General features: G+C 48.3%; 1 protein-coding gene across 2 annotated transcripts in view; it reads right to left on the bottom strand.

The window, feature by feature from the left end:
* The window catches only part of ZBTB7C (zinc finger and BTB domain containing 7C), a 393,546-nt gene that overhangs the window by 148,828 nt on the left and 228,269 nt on the right, over window positions 1-16,449 (bottom strand). For both annotated transcript variants that reach the window (XM_055232837.2, XM_063639832.1), the window contains exon 4: window positions 10,141-10,202. The gene's annotated coding sequence lies outside the window, so the exon portion shown is untranslated. The remainder of the gene's footprint in view (window positions 1-10,140; window positions 10,203-16,449) is intronic.

Below are 16,449 nucleotides of genomic sequence, written 5' to 3'. Positions count from 1 at the left end.
CTTATGCAGAGTTCTGGCCAAGAATACGTAACCTGGATCTAATCACGAGGAAACATCAGACAAATTCAACATGAGGAATATACTGTCTTACAAATAGGTGGGGGCATTGTATTCTTCAAAGATGTCCATGTCATAAAAGACAAAGGCTGTGAAAAGGTTCCAGATTAAAGGAGATAAAGAGACACAACTAAATGCAATATCCGACCCTAGATGAGATCTACTGGAGGGAGAAATGCTGGGGAGAACATTATGAAGTTAACTCGCAAAATCAGGATACAAAGGATAGATTAGATTAAAGTGTATAAATGTTAAATGTATTGATCAACCATGCTATGATTATGTCAGAGAATATGCCTATCCTTGGGAAACACATGCTGAAGTATGTAGGGGTGAACTTACCTTCAAATGGTTCAGGAAAAACACGTGTGTGTGTGTGTGTGTGTGTGTATGTGTAAGAAAGAACACAAATGATTAAGCAAGTGCTGTAAAATGCTAACAGCAGGTAAATCTGAGATATAAGAATATAAGGATATTCTTTGGATTATTTTTATGTTTGCAGTTTCTCTGTAATTTAAAATTTTTCCCAAATAAAAAATTTAGATGTATGTTCCAATATTTGAAAGATGCTCTCTTCTCTGTAGGAGTGGACTCTCCTCAGCCAGGGGACTGCCAGCCAGGCCAGGGAGGAGTTCCTAATCAAACCCATCTGGATTCAGTGTGTGGCCTTGGAGAACTGACTTGACCTCTCGCGTCTCTGCTCCCTCCTCTGGGGCCATGCCCACCTCATGGTCTTCGGACAATTAAAAGAGATGATGCCTGCAAGAACTTGGCCCAGGCCCCCCATAGGGTGGGCTGGACATGTACGGGAACTATTACTTCACTGGTGGTGTTTTCATCAGCATAAACCCCTTTAGGGCACAGAGCTGAGAGCTGTCTACATTTCCAAGAGCCACTTCTGGCCTGCAGCAGGACCATGAGCCAAGAACAAGCAGGGCCAGCTGGAGGGTAGCTTCCACCAGCAAAGTGGCCCCCTCACCCTCCTGCTTCACCCTCAGGCCTCAGCTTCTAGAACTCAGGTCCTCCTGCTCTCCACCTTGACCACTTGCCCTCACCTGCAAAAGTCTTTCCTTTTGGCTGGCACTTCTTCAAGGATCCCTCCTGGTGACTCCTGTGGCACCTTGCTAGAACTATTCTAGTCCCCTCCTTCAGCTCCTTCTCTGAGTAAGGGACCTGAGGTGGCATTTCAGTGTGGATTCATTTATGGCCCCCTCTCTCCTCTTCCAGGGAAACCTTTTGTGACAGTGCCATCGTTCTTGTGTTCCTGGCAAAAGGAACTAGAATCCCTGGTCAACAGGAGGGTGTGTGCGTGTGTGTGTGTATACGCATGTGTGTGTTTGTGTGTGTGTGTCTGTGAGCTGTGGACTTTCTTGGAGGCCATGAAGTCAGCCCTCAGGCCAGGCCTGGCCTGTTGAGAACTTGGGTCCACCTTGGGGCCAAGGCCTATGCTGTTGTCTTCCCCTTGTCCCTCCTGCCCCACTCTGCTCTTCTTGTGCCCCAGGAGGCCGACCCCTGCAGACACAGCAATGGGCTCCCTTGCCTCTGGTCTCCTGTCAGTTCAGCCTGTAGGGCCCTAGGTGGAGAATGGAGGAAGGGAGTTTGGGGTTTGGAGTTGGGGTGTTTAATGCCTTGTATCCCTTTCTTCAGGGAGGCCTCAGACTGGCTGTATCCCTGGACCAGAGGTCACAGCCCTGGTAAGGTGGCCCCCTCCACCCCACCCTCACTGTCTCTACTTCCAGCAGCCCTTCCCTCTCCTTGCCCCTTTAGTGCCCCTGGGTATAACAGCTCCCCAGTGTTCACAGCCCTGGGGTACTGTACTGGGTCATGAGAGTTCCCTGCACCTGGCACTGGCCTTTGAACTCAACTCTCCAAATCGTCTATGAACTGGAGTTTGCCACCTGTTTCCTGCCAGGCCCTTGAGTCATGCGGACCCCTGTGGAGGCAGGCAGTGCCCTCTCCTTTAATGTATTTGGTACTTGTCTGCATGGGAGGCCATACAGATATTGCCATACTCAGGGAGGGCATCTCAGGGAGGGCATCTCAGGGAGAGCATCTCAGGGAGAGCATCTCAGGGAGGGCATCTCAGGGAGAGCATCTCAGGGAGGGCATCTCAGGGAGGGCATCTCAGGGAGAGCATCTCAGGGAGAGCATCTCAGGGAGGGCATCTCAGGGAGAGCATCTCAGGGAGGGCATCTCAGGGAGGGCATCTCAGGGAGAGCATCTCAGGAAGAGCATCTCAGGGAGGGCATCTCAGGGAGGGCATCTCAGGGAGAGCATCTCAGGGAGGGCATCTGCTGCGAAGCCATTCGCACTGCAGAACAAAAGCAAGGACTGCCACGTCGGGCCTCTTCTGCTTGCTGCTTCTTGTTCCAACTTCATTTCATCTTTTCATAAATTACTGTTCTGTGAGAAGCATTACAAGAAGGAAATTAAAAGAGAGAAAAGTTGGTGGAGGAATACCTTTCTTTCTTTTCTTGGTTTAAACCTTTTATTATGATCTCTTTAGGAGCCTGATCCAACTAGAGGGACACGTGGCAGAATATGTTCTTCAAAATTAGTTCTGAGAGACACTTGGGGCTCTTTATTATTCATTCTATTAAAATCAAAATATTAGCTGATGCCTGTCGCATCGTCAGAGTGGGTCTGGCAACTTCTCTGATGCATTGTCTACTTGAAAGTAAAGACGAGGGCCTTTCATGTGGAAGCCTCTATCAGGTCCATTCTGTTCTCCTGCTTGCAATGACAGAAAAACCCTGGCCTGCTCTGTGTCTGAGACACTGACAGATCCAGGACAAAGCAGTGGAGCCCATCATGTGTCCCATTGTGCCAGGGGCCTCTGGGCAAGGCTGCCTCTTCCAGGGCCCTACCTCTCCCCCACCAAGTGTGGCCATGGAGCAGCAGGAAGACCCCTCCTGGTCCCAGGATTGTGGCTTCTCATATTCATTGATATTGAAGTGGGTGGAGGGGACAATGCCAGGGACCCTGAGGCTTAAAGATCAAACTGCCTTGCCATTTCCTTGGATGCCCTCTGCTGCCCTTACCTCTGGAAGGAATACCATAATGCAGATAATTCCATTTCTCCAGCAGGAACAAACCAATCTGGCTGTGGCGCTCTGCTCTAGAGCCACCCAGAGGTTGGCCTGATGTTTTCACTTGGGGCCCTAGGTAAATAGAGAAGTTCTTAGCTCAACAGAGGCTTGTCTTTTCTGAGGACTGTAGATGGGACCAGAGTCCCCAACCAATAAGGGATCCTGAATGGCTGAGCAAGTCTTGCGCCTGGTGGCCGAGTTACACAGCAGATGAATGCATGTCACTTGGGGGCCTTCCAGCCAGCTGTGGAGAAAGACTGTCTTACGCTGGATGTGGGGAATGTGGGGGCTTCAGGTGGTCAAGGAGTCAGAGATTCCTGGGAGCTGGGTGGGCTTCCCAGGGCTGGTGGGATCGGACAGGTGGTTAAGCACCAGGAAGGAGAGAGAAAAGGGAAGAGCCGGGAGGAATGTGAGTGACCAGCTTGGAAGCCAGGGTGGGAGACCATCTTGGGAGGGACAGGAAAGGAGCATCTGTTGGGGGAGTGGTCAGAAGTCAGGCTGGAATGCCCTGGACTGCAAAGAAGATATTTCTCTCCCTCCCTCCCTCCCTCCCTCCCTCCCTCCCTCCCTCCCTTCCTTCCTTCCTCCCTCCCTCCTTCCCTTCCTTCCTTCCTTCCTTCCTTCCTTCCTTCCTTCCTTCCTTCCTTCCTTCATTCCCTGCAAGGAAGATATCCCTCCCTCCCTCTCTCCCTTCCTTTCTTCCTTCCTTCCTCCCTTCCCTGCAAGGAAGATATGTCTCTTTCTTCCCTCCCTCCCTCCCTTCCTTCCTTCTTTCTTTCCTTCCTTCCTTCCTCCCTTCCCTGCAAGGAAGATATTTCTCCTTCCTGCCTGCCTGCCTGCCTGCCTGCCTGCCTTCCTTCCTTCCTTCCTTCCTTCCTTCCTTCCTTCCCTCCCTTCCTTCCCTGCAAGGAAGATATTTCTCCTTCCTTCCTTCCTTTCCTGCTTCCTTCCTTCCCTCCCTCCCTTCCTTGCAAGGAAGATATTTCCCCTCCCTTCCTTCCCTCCTTCCTTCCTTCTTTCCTTCCTTCCCTGCAAGGAAGATATTTCTCCTTCCTTCCTTCCTTCCTTTCTTCCCTGCTTCCTTCCTTGCTTCCTTCCTTCCCTCCCTCCTGCCCTTCCTTCCTTGCAAGGAAGATATTTCCCCTTCCTTCCTTTCCTTCCTTCCTTCCTTCCTTCCTTCCTTCCTTCCTTCCTCCCTTCCCTGCAAGGAAGATATTTCTCCCTCCCTCCCTCCCTCCCTCCCTTCCTTCCTCCCTCCCTCCCTCCCTCCCTTCCTTCCTCCCTCCCTCCCTCCCTTCCTTCCCTCCTTCCCTCCTTCCTTCCATCCATTTCCTTGAGCAATCCTAAATTCAATATTAATCTCCCTAGACCTTCCTGTTGATAAATGTTGATTTCCCCAGCACACCTGTTCATATTTCAGATGGAAATGTATTATAAAATCACAGCATTCGCCTGTGATTACCATGGTAATCAGGCACGCTCACTGACAGGCCAGCACTCCTCTTCAAGACAAGGGTCTGGAGATAGAAGCTTTCATGTCACTTATGCCATGTCTGGGGAGACAGGGAAATGAAGCAGGCATGGGTGGTGTTTGGGAGGGATGGTTTCCTTCTCTGGGGAAGTCTTGGCAGACAGCACAGCCCCAAGGGCCCAGGAGGGCTCTGTAAGGTGATGGGGGGTGGGCCAGATGAGGGCAAGAAAGTGGGAGGGTAAGGCCTGCATACCTTGGTGTTCTACAGCATATATACAGCTAGCAACACTTTTACGGGATCCATGGCAAGAGATCTGAGCTACCAGGATCAGGTATCTTAGTCAGAATATCATTCAACCTCCCACCAGGTGTAGGAACAATCTCTACAGCCTCCTAGAACATCACAAAGATATAATTATTATTACTGCTTCTCTCTATCATAGGATTATGGTTTAGGGTCTGACGAAAGCCCAGGCTGTTTGAACTGTTATTTAGTCCTGATGCAGTCCATTTTAAGTTTTCCAACCAGACTGCTTGGCTTCAGATTCCAATTCTAGCACTTGCTGGCTGTGTGACCTTGGACAAGTTACTTAACCTCTCTGTTACTTTTCACTTGTAAAAAGCAGATAGTATAAGTTTCTAATGCATAGGATTGTTGTGAGGATTATGTTAATTAATAAATGTAAAATGGTTGAAATAGTGCCTGTTACAGAGTAGTTGCTTAGAAAGGTGAGCCACTGAGATCCTTGAGTCACCCCTTTATCTTCATAGAAGAGGGAACTGAGGCCAAACCATGGGGCAAGCAGATAGTGAGGACTAGACTGGACTGGACTCTGAGCTAATGCTGTTCACATGACACTCTATCCCCTTGCTCTCTAAGGCGAAGGAAACCTTCCATGCAGAAGTGCTGTGAGCTGAGCAGTGCATAAGAAAAGAGTGTTTGTAGGAATCAGCATTTTACCACCTGGCAGACCTGCCTGGGCTGTAGCAGGGCCTCCCCACTCAGTGGACAAGGGACAGGAAGGATCAAAGGTACAGCCACTATCCTGGGCTTTGCACAAACATTGCCTCACCTCCTTCTCCTGATACCCCCATGTTATCCTTTCTGAACAAAGAGGCGACTGAGGCCCCAAGAACCCAAAGCTGCATGACAATGATGGCGAATCAGGACTGGAACCCAGGCCCCCTGCCTCCCTACCCCCAGCTCTTTCAGCTCCCTTCCCAAATATATCGGCTTGCTGCCTGTTTGCCACGCAAAACTAGGACCTCCTCCATCTTCTCAAGCCCAGTCACCCCCTTACTCCCACTGCAGCCCTGGAATCTTGGGCCTAGTGGGGTTGCAGTTTCCAGAGTACTCACATCCTTAAAGGATATAAACATCTGTAGCCTTCAGTCACCCCCACAATCGCCTATGCATGTTAGATGTGTGTACTGAAAACACCCACTGTAATAGTTGTAGCTGCATTTATCGCTTACTCTGTTTTCGGGTCTATGCTACCTTCTCCTTTTAATATAATGATATTTCTTATTAATTGAATTATTTTACATCGCACCAGACATCGTATAATCCAAACTAGGCCAGGAGCCGTGGGCTCTGTATTACAGCACCCACCCCACCAGAGGCAGCTGACAGGCCATTATTCTGTGTCCTGCAAACTCTGTGCAGTGATAAGGAAACTCCACCAATTTGATGCTTTATCTGGTTGCAGGTTGAGGAAAGATATTATTTCAATCAAGATAATGATTCCATTTCTTGAACGGAAATGAGATTTTTTTTCATTGCCTCATGGGGGTGCCACCAACATCTGTCTCGGGGCTGGAACAGGTCATGAACAAGTTAAAGGATTTTCTTGTAACCTGAGAGAGAGTGTAAACATGAAGGAGAACTGAAAGAAGGGAGCTTGCTTGCAAGAGAAAAACATCTGTCAGGCCTACACGATTATAAAATAAGCTCAATTTGGAAAATGTACACCGGCATTGAACAGAGCATTCAAGACCAAACTTCAGAAGATAAGTGTCCGGTGTGAGCCCCATAGCCTGGAATTCAAGTGAGGTAAGTGGCCTAAAAAGGCCATGATGATACCAAAGATGCACAGAGGAGACTCAGCTATGACAGGACCTTAGACGTCTTCTAAGCCTGCTGTCAGGCAGTGTGGATCAGCTGTGTAACTGTGCTGACAGATGACCTAGCTCCTGTTTCAGCCCCTTCTACCAGAGGGGGCTTACCACCAAACGAACCCATTCCATCTTGGACCAGATCCTATGTTGAGGAAGTACCTCCAAACTATAGTCAAGTCACTTCATAAAAGGAAACCACAGTGAAAACTCACACGGTGCTGACAATGCAGGAAATCTAAATGCACTTTGGAAACAGAATACACAATATGCAAATGACATCAGATAATAAATGCAAGGAGACCTCAATAATTTGCACTAAATAGTGAAGTTAGTGAAATTTTAAATTATTTTAAATATTTGGGAATTGCAGGGGCTGTCATGTGGTATCTCAAATAATTTGCTTTAAATAATAATTTAAATTTTATGTATAATTTGCTTTAAATAATAATTATTATTTGCAATGAGAAATAAAAATAATTTATTATTTGCAATTAGAAGTAAAAATAATTTGCAATTCCTATATCAATTGTTTATGTAGTAACTCTAAAGAGTTCGAAAACGTTTGTAAAGTTCTTATGCATTTTAAACATTCCACTGAGAGCTGAATCAGGCTATTAATTGCTCCCTCTCCAAAGAAAAGGCCTATTTCAGCTCAATCCCTTCTGGAATAACCCCAACTGCTGACTCTAAAGACCCAAGAAGGTGGCACCTTTCTATACTGCATCAGATTCACCAAAATTTTGGAATCTAAACCACAATCTTGTTGGTTGTAGACTATCATTGGAAAGTAACACAAAACTCTGGCGATATTGGTTGTCTCTAGGACAGGAGCCTGCTTGAGGCCAGAGGTAGAGGGGAGACTTTTTACAATATACCTTCTGGTACTTTTGAATTTAGACATGAGACGATACTGTCTATTAAGAATAAAATTCCAGTTAAAAAAGCACATGTTATTTTCAGTTAAAAAAACAGACTTCAGCATTGATTTCTATTTTAATACCTATACTCCCAAAATACAACCTTACTGCAAAGAAAATTACTGCCAGGTCAGTGAAAATGACATTTGGCTGTCTTGACAAGAGTGGTGCTCGCAGCCATGAGAATAAAAGCAATTGATGCCCTGCCCAGGTCTCTGTACGTGCTGGGGGTACCCACTCCCCAGCTGCTGAGTGTGGCACACAGCTTTCACTCATGACATTCTCGGGTCCTTGCTCTTGGTTGAGGTGATGCCTTGGAGGCTGCATCACCAGCAACACTCTGGGGGCAGCTGCTGACAAATAACGGGACACACAAACCCTGCCCCCTGCCCCCAAGTCAGACATCACTGCAGTGCAGTTGATGTGGACCAGACCCAGGGAGACCTGCCCTGAGACCACATTCCCACTCAGCTCTTGCTTCTTTACCCTGCTTCCCTCTCTCCTTGATAAGTGTTTCCTAAGAGCTCTCCCTGGATACATCACATCCCCTGAAAACTGACTCAGGCTCTGCTTCTAGGAAGCCCAACCTAAGTCAGTCACCAATGGCTCAAAATGAAGCCCTCCAGCATCTTTTCAGAGGGTTGTGCCAGGAGTTGGAAGCACACATGAGCCTTCCTCCTTGAAGGCAGCACCATAACCACCTTCCTGCCTTGCCGAAGACCACCAGTCTGACATAATACAGCCCACGAAAGCCAGCAACAGCAAAACATGGACATCCAGAACAGAGAGAGTTATGACAACCGACCCCGTGGGGCAGCACAACAATTATTCTTCTTCCCCAGGATGAATAAGCAGGAGGCAAGGGCTGAGCCAAAAGGACCTGTTGCATAATCGGAGCAATGTCCAATTACGTGCAGTGGAAAGGCAGTGTAGACTTCTTAGGCAGCTCTACCACTTACTAGCAGAGCAAACTAGTAAGTTTGAATGATTCTGAGCCTCAGTTTCTTCATCTGCAAAATGGGAATACTGGACAGAGCCTTTGTAAAGCACCTGTGAGGCAGTACCATCAAGAGTGCTACGAATTGCTCATCCAATGTGAATACTGGCTGTTGTTATGGAGATTTATAACTAGCTTCCTTCTCCTGCTTGCGTGGGACAAATATTAATTAATCATCATTAAATAAATAAATCCCAGCTGCCCCTCATCCTGAGCACAGTACCTAGAGCTCCCTGTGTGAGAAGCAGCTCTGGGGAAAGGCAAGTGGACAATTGGGAGTGCTGTATTGGTGACTGTCCACCAGGAGCTCAAGATGTGGCCCCATTACTGGCCTTGCAGGGCTCTGGTGGCCCTTGGCTGCAGCTGTGTGGAAAAGTTTCTCTCTCTCTCTCTTTCTGTGTCTCTCTCACTCTCTCTCTCTCTCTGAGACAAAGGGAATATCTCCAATGTAGATTTCCTGTAATTTACTCAGCGTATAGACTGATCTCAAATACGACCTCAAGTTTGTGAAAAATTCATGCAGCCATTTTCATGTCATGGAGTGGCCGACAAACTGGAAGAAACTAAATTTTATTTACATAGGTGAAGAATCCTTTATTCCATCCTGATCCTTTGCATCTGGACCATTCCTGAAACCATGCCAAGCCCTCCAGCACCTGGCCCTGTCCTACCTCACCAGCATCTTCTCCACTCCCACCCTCAGACCCATGCCTACGCCATCCTCCACATAGGCATCCACCCCTGTTCCTTCCTTCCTGGAATGGCCTCCCTCCTCCATCAGTCCAGTTCAAGCCTCTCCTTCTCCAGGAAGTCTTCCCTAACCATTTCCCATCCCCAGCATTTCTGCCTGGGCCATGCCAGCCAGAGCTGGTGCACACACCTGGTCATAAAGTTCTTTGTCTCATGTGCAGGTGTCTTCTCTTCCCGCACTGGACTGAAAGCTCCTCCAAAACAGAGCCAATGCCTGCTGCTTCTTGTGGATTTCCCAGAGCCTCCAGGTGCTGCCTGGCACCTGGTGATTAATGACATTCTCAGATTGATTAATGGATTGGTTCCTGTGACTGCACTTAGTTTAACACACTGTTAAACGGCCTCTATGAGAATTTACTGTTCTGAATAGGGGGTCAACCTAGCAGCAAACTTAGAATGGTACAAACTGTTTGTGGCCCCAAGTAAAAAAAAAATACACATCTCTCTTTTTTCTAGAGTCCTGCTCTCCCGCACAGCAATCGAGACAAGGGAGTGACCCTTTCATGAGCCAGTGGGAACATTCTCCACTTAAGAGGGCAGAGCCAGGGTTCAAACCACCCTCCTTCAACTCAATGCCTTACATTCCTGGGTTCAGCCCCACCCCGAGGGAGGAACCTTCCAGAAGAAGAACCAAAAGCCGATCCCATCCAGGTCATGCTCTTTTCCCCTAAAAGGGAAATCCACCCACTTCCCAGGAACACTGTTAAGCCACAGAACTAAAAAAGCAAAATTCATACTCACAAGCACCGACGCCTTAGTTTTAAATTTCAGGACGCCAGTTTTTCTGCAAATCTGCTCATTTCCTGCAAAGAGAAGAAAGGGACGGAGAATCATATTAGCATCTGCTCTGGGTATCCTCAGCAGTTTCCTGGCCGACCTCAGGCTTCTGCACCTTCTCTGTATTCTCACTCCCAGCAGCACTCTCCCCTCCCCGGGCACACCGCATGCTAGTTGGGTGGGCGCCCTTTGCTCCTCGCAGGATTCTACCCCTCCAGGCCCATGGGCTCGGCCCACGCCACCTCCCTCTCCCTCCCCGGCGCTGTGCCAGTCTCAGATTGACCACTGCCTCCAATTCCCTGAAGGCGCCCCTGCTTCTTCCCACTCCGGAGTGAGGCCTCCACTTCTGTAGCATGGGGTTGCCTAGCAACCCTGCGCGTGCAGCTCCGAAGGCCTTCCTAAATTGGACCTCACAGCACAGGGCATCTCCTTGTACAGCTGCCTGCATCTTAACAATCTGGCTCTGAATAATAACACAATGGTAATTGCATTCATGGACCCCAAACTACATTTAAATAATGTTCAAGAGCTGACACAAACCAACAAAGGCCAGAAAATGCATCGGGGAGGTTGACCGTAAGGCCAGGCAGGAACGTTCGGGGCGGGAGGGAGTTGACACCAAAGACTTGAGTTAATGACAACGCTAACCTGAACTGTGAATTCTCCTGCATTTCGCCTGAGTGTGTCACCACTGTAATGTGTTGTAATGTGAGTCTGGGCAATTAACGCCCAGAGGCAGTGATGCTTCAAGACAGGATGCCCTTTAGTTCTGCTGATGCATACGTGGATTTTTGGAGGGAGTTGGGAACTGGGGAGCTCCTTGGACAGGAGGGGAGACTGTTAATGAGTGATTTTAGTTGGCTTTTACAATTGTGTTTAAATACATTTTCGAAGGTGGGGGAAAGAACTTACCAAGCAAGGGCACAAAGCATTTGCTACCTCAGCGAGGGACAAATTCGACATGACTGATGCACTTCAGGACAAGAAGTGAAGGCAAAGAGGCCTTGACACTGGCTGAGGCGCAGACTGAGCAGCCTAGCTGGGAATGGGGAAAGGGGTGGGTGTGAGAGGCCAGCTTCAATCTGTGTCCCTGGCAGAGGATACTGTGCAGCTCTGCTCAAGGGAGGAGGGTCTTAGCGTACAAGCAGTGGCAAGCTGGCAATCTGCTCCTTGTGGAGCCTTAGCGGTGAGGGCCGGCAGATCAGCCCTGATCACTTGAAAGCTGGAAGCACTTTGTTTTTAAAAAGCTCAATCGTCCTGCAAGGTTCTGGGGCAGATATCTGTACATCCACGTTCATCAGCATTGTTCACAATAGCCAAAAGATGGAGGCAAGCCAAACGTCCATTGGGAGAAGAATGGATAAACAAATGTGGTATGTACATACAGAATTTTATTTAGCCTTAAAGTGGAAGGAAATTCGGATACAGGCTACAGCATGGATGAACCTCCAGGCCATTATGCTAAATGAAATAAGCCAGTCATATGATTCCACTTATATGAGGTACCTAGAGAAGTCAAATCCATAAAGACAGGAAGTAGAAAGCTAGGCGTGGTGGCTCATGCTTGTAATCCCAGCACTTTGGGAGGCCGAGGTGGGCAGATCACGAGGTCAGGAGATCGAGACCATCCTGGCTAACACGGTGAAACCCCGTCTCTACTAAAAATACACACACACACAAAACTTTAGCTGGGTGTGGGGGTGGGTGCCTGTAGTCCCAGCTACTCGGGAGGCTGAGGCAGGAGAATGGCGTGAACCCGGGAGGTGGAGCTTGCAGTGAGTCGAGATGGCGCCACTGCACTCCAGCCTGGGCAACAGGGCAAGACTCCGTCTCAAAAAAAAAAAAAAAAAAAAAAAAAAAGACGGGAAGTAGAATGGTGGTTGCCAGGGGCTGGACAGGGAGAGGAGAATAAGGAGTTATTGTTTAATGGGGATAGAGCTTCGTTTGAAAAGATGTAAAAGTTCTAGGATGGATGGTGGTGATGATCGCACAACAGTGTGAATGTACTCAATGAATTACACACTTAACAAATGGTTAAAATAAAAATTCCCCTGCAACAACAGCACAGCATACACCTCCACACTGTTTCTCTGCAAGACTTCAGTCCATCTTCATTTTGGAAGTCAGAGTGGCCTGTGTCATTCACAAGCTTGGACAGGGAGACTCACTAGGACCAAAGGACATAATGGACAGTGTGACTGGGCGAGGGAGCCTGTATTAGTCTATTCTCACACTGATAATAAAGACATACCCATGACTGGGTAATTTATAAAGGAGAGAGGTTTAATTGATTCACAGTTCTGCATGGCTGGGGAGGCCTCAGGAAACTTACAATCATGGTGGAGGGGGAAGCAGACACATCCTTCTTCACATAGTGGCAGCAAGGAGAATGCAGAGTGAAGAGGAGGAAAAGCCCCTTATAAAACCATCGGCTCTCGTGAGAACTCACTCGCTACCGCAAGAACGGTATGGGGGAATATGGCCCCATGATTCAATTATCTCCCACCGGGTCCCTCCCACAGAATGTGGGAATTATGGGAGTTACAATTCAAGATGAGATTTGGGTGGGGACACAGCCAAACTATATCAGAGCCCGTGGCTCATAAGCATGGTGTTTGTGCAATGTGGCCTCAGACAGAGAGAGGGGTCTGAGCATTGAGAGGCAGGATTCTCCTGTTCCCACCTCTTGAAGTCCAAACAACATCACCTTCCAGAACTCAGCCTCCTTCCACTTAACCAGTCCTATCCCTGTGTCCCCTGTCTGCTCTCCCCACCGGGAACCTGGGCTCCTATTACACTCTCATTGTTACCCTTTGTTCACCTCATGCCCCCGCCTAGAAAGCCCCTTCCTGTGCCCACCATCTGACCTAATTTTACTCTTTCTACTGGGTCCACATCAAAGTCCACCTCCCTCATCAAGCCTTCCAGATCCCTCCCAGTTGTACTTTCTCTGAATGCCAAAGCCCGTAATCAATCACTTCTTAGGTACTATCTTATGTTCTTGTCTGAAAATCTGGTCTCTTCTAATAAGTCCCTGAAAGGAACCCTGAGCAATGATTATTGCTAACATTTTTTGTCCACCACAGGCTGTAGCTCAGGGCTGAGCACACCATGGCTGCCGGATTGCCTTGCCTCCTTTCTCGGGAATTCTAACCATAGCTCCCCTGCCCAGGGCACAAAGCATGACTGCTGGCTGCAGATCCCTGGAGCTAAATATTCCGGGTGAAAGCTCAGTTCCTTCCAGTCACTTGGAGGTGTAACTCAATGTGTGCAATAAACAACTGAGCATTTACAGATTTTATTAATTTGGAAAGGTCATTAGAGTTAACAGCTTCTCCAAGTGAGAGTGAACAAATAGCATGGGTAATTTTTTTTCTATGCCCTGGATTTTTTTTCTTGGAATGTACTTCAAGCCTCAAAAAATAATGTTACAAGTAAAAAAGAAGAAAACAATCCAGGCCTTGGAGACAGAGGGGGACTGACAGGAGTTCTGGACAAGCCTCGTCCCTTCTGTCTTCCCATCTGCAAAACAAGGGAGTGGTCTCAAAGGTTCTTCCAACTTAGAAAAATCAAATTATGATTCGATTTTAGGAATGTGAAATTAGCTAGTGACCTTCCAAGTTAGCAGTTACTGCCTCTCCCCCACCCATCCTTCCAGGTGCCCCTCGCCTTGGATAGATACAGCAAGAGTTCACACCTCTGCAGCCAGAACAAGGTTCTTAATCATTTCAGGTGCCTTCCCAGGCCCTGACCTGGGTGCTCTCAATCCCGACGACCTGGCTCACCTTGCTCTCATTAGATCATTACGGAATACTCAAGACTAATGACTTCTTTTCTCAAATCTCCAAAAATGGCTGGGAAGGGGCAGGAGGGCACCATCCAAGCTCTCTCTCCAGTCCTTGGCTCGGTGAGCAGCCAGTGCTGTCTGTCAAGGGCTGGCCTCTGCGGGACAGATGCTTCTGGCTCTTCCCGGCAGGTGAGAAATGGAAGCAGCATTCAGGGAGTGGAGTGGAGGGGCTCTGGCTCCAGCCTGCTGTCGTGGGGAGAAACACTTGGCCCTTGACCAGAGTGCTGTTGGCCAAGGCTTTTTCCGACATCCTTTTCTCTCCCTATCATCATCCGTCCCTCTTCTCTCTGCCTTGGGTGTGGGCAAATGCTAGGAAGGTGGGAATGCAGTGTCTGCCTGTGAATGTGTGGCCACAAACACTCTTGCCCCCACCTCCAGACTGCCCAGAATTATCAGGAGCAAGAAGAAGACTAAGCGTGAATCAAGACTCTATAAGGAACAACATTAATACTAATCGTAACATTACCATTGATATTAACTATATGATGGCTTATGATTAAAGAAGTATTTTCCCACGTATGTATTAGGTAGGTAGAATAGATTCAACACATTTGTTGAGTACCTGCTGGGGATGCAGATATGAAAAGGTGTGAATCCTGCCTGCCAACTCCTTGCAGGAGGGTTATAGACAAGATGATGGAGGCACAGAGGAGCTGAGCAATTGTCTTAGTGTCATCCCGCTAGCAGACACTGAAGCAGTGCTCAAACCAAGCCCATGAACTCAGAGGCCCTTTGCAGCTGTACCTATGTGACTTGTGAGTTTAGTATGAAATTTAGCCTGCATAATGTCATTCAGAAGGGAACAGCCACTAGACAGGATGGTTTGGGGACAGTGGGATTTTATGCCTAGAATGAAACAGTGACCATGGGCTTCAGTGCATGGGAGGCCCTAGGCACCCCAGAGAGGCAGGCCCCGAGCTGAGCACAGTGCAGAGCCCACTGCAGATACAGCCTTGCTGTCCATGGCCTTTTCACCCATTGCTAAAGACCCCTCCTCTCAGCAGCCTTTGTAGAGAGGCCTTGAAAGTTGAGGCAAATTCATGACATCTTCCCCCCACCGCCCAATCTGCACTAAACTTTCTCTGGCACAGCACTTATAATCAGCATGTGACACAAAATTGGTGTTGTTCTTGGAGTCTCTTTTGGGGAAAAAAAGTCTCATGCTTGGGGGAGTCGTACAAATCTCTCACTTTACAACCAAGGCCACGGAAGCCCAGTGGGGCCAAATACCTTGCCTTGAGCACACTAAAGACAAGAGCAGAAGTCGGGTTCCCAAACTCCCTGCCCAGGGCCTGCACACACCCACCTTGCAGAGGTGGGAGGGTAGGGATGGGCTATGCTTTGCTTCCTCTGACCTTCCAGCAGGCAGAAGATGAGCACATGGCCACCCCTCAGTGAGTGTCTGTGGCTGGGAGGACGACCAGGTCATGGGCCCTGTGGCAGGGTCTGTAGCTCCCAGGAGGCCATAATGCTTGGTGGTTCAGAGGCAGCCTGGCCCTGCCATCGACCAGCTGTGTGACATTGGGCGAGTGACTTAACCTCTCTCTGCGTCAGATTTTTTACCAGCAAATGGGGCATAATAATGCTACCTACATCCTATTTCACAAGGTTGAAGCAAGAATTAAAGAAAAGAACAAGGAGAAACACTTGGTGCAGGACCTCGGCTGGGGCCAGCAAGGCTGGCTTTTCCCTGGGAGGTGAGCTCCATGGTGGGGGGTGGAGGACACTGAGCCACTATGCTTATTGCTCAGTCCTCAGTGCCTCGCATGGGGTAGGCACATAAATGATAGCTGACCACATTCCTGGAGAAAGTACTTCTGGGGCTAGCGGGAGCCCAGTGCTTGGTGAGAACAAGGCCTGGTGTGTTGAGCTTTCACAGCAGGTGGGCCAGCCTCAGTCCTGAGAGGCCCGGGAGTTGTTCAGTTGAGAGTCTGCAGTGACAGGGAGGCAGTAGCTGCCCCTCCCAGGATCCTTCAGAGGCTATGTTTGATGGGTTGCAGTTTGCTTTATCTCCAATATTAAAATCAACCACCCTTGGAATGCAAAATGGTACAGCCACCGAGGAAGACAGTTTGGCAGTTGTATACAAAGCTAAACACAGGCTTACCATAGACTCCAGCAATCACACTCTCAGGTATTTACCACACGATTTGAAAACTTATATCCCCACAAAAACCTGCACACAAATGTTTAGAGCAGCTTTATTCATAATTGCCAACAACCAAAAGCAACTAGGCTGTCCTTCAGTAGCTGGGTGGATAAATAAACTGCGGAACATCCAGACAAAAGAATGTAATTCAGCGATAAAAAGAAATGAGCGATCAAGCCACAGAAAGATATGGAGGAAACTTAAATTCATATTACTAAAAAACATGAAAGCAGGTGAAAGAAGGCAATTGGAAAAGGCTACACACTGTCTGATTCCA

The sequence above is a fragment of the Symphalangus syndactylus genome, chromosome 1 (assembly GCF_028878055.3).
Source record: "Symphalangus syndactylus isolate Jambi chromosome 1, NHGRI_mSymSyn1-v2.1_pri, whole genome shotgun sequence".
Lineage (NCBI taxonomy): Eukaryota > Metazoa > Chordata > Mammalia > Primates > Hylobatidae > Symphalangus > Symphalangus syndactylus.
This window is presented reverse-complemented; position numbering and strand designations above follow the sequence as displayed.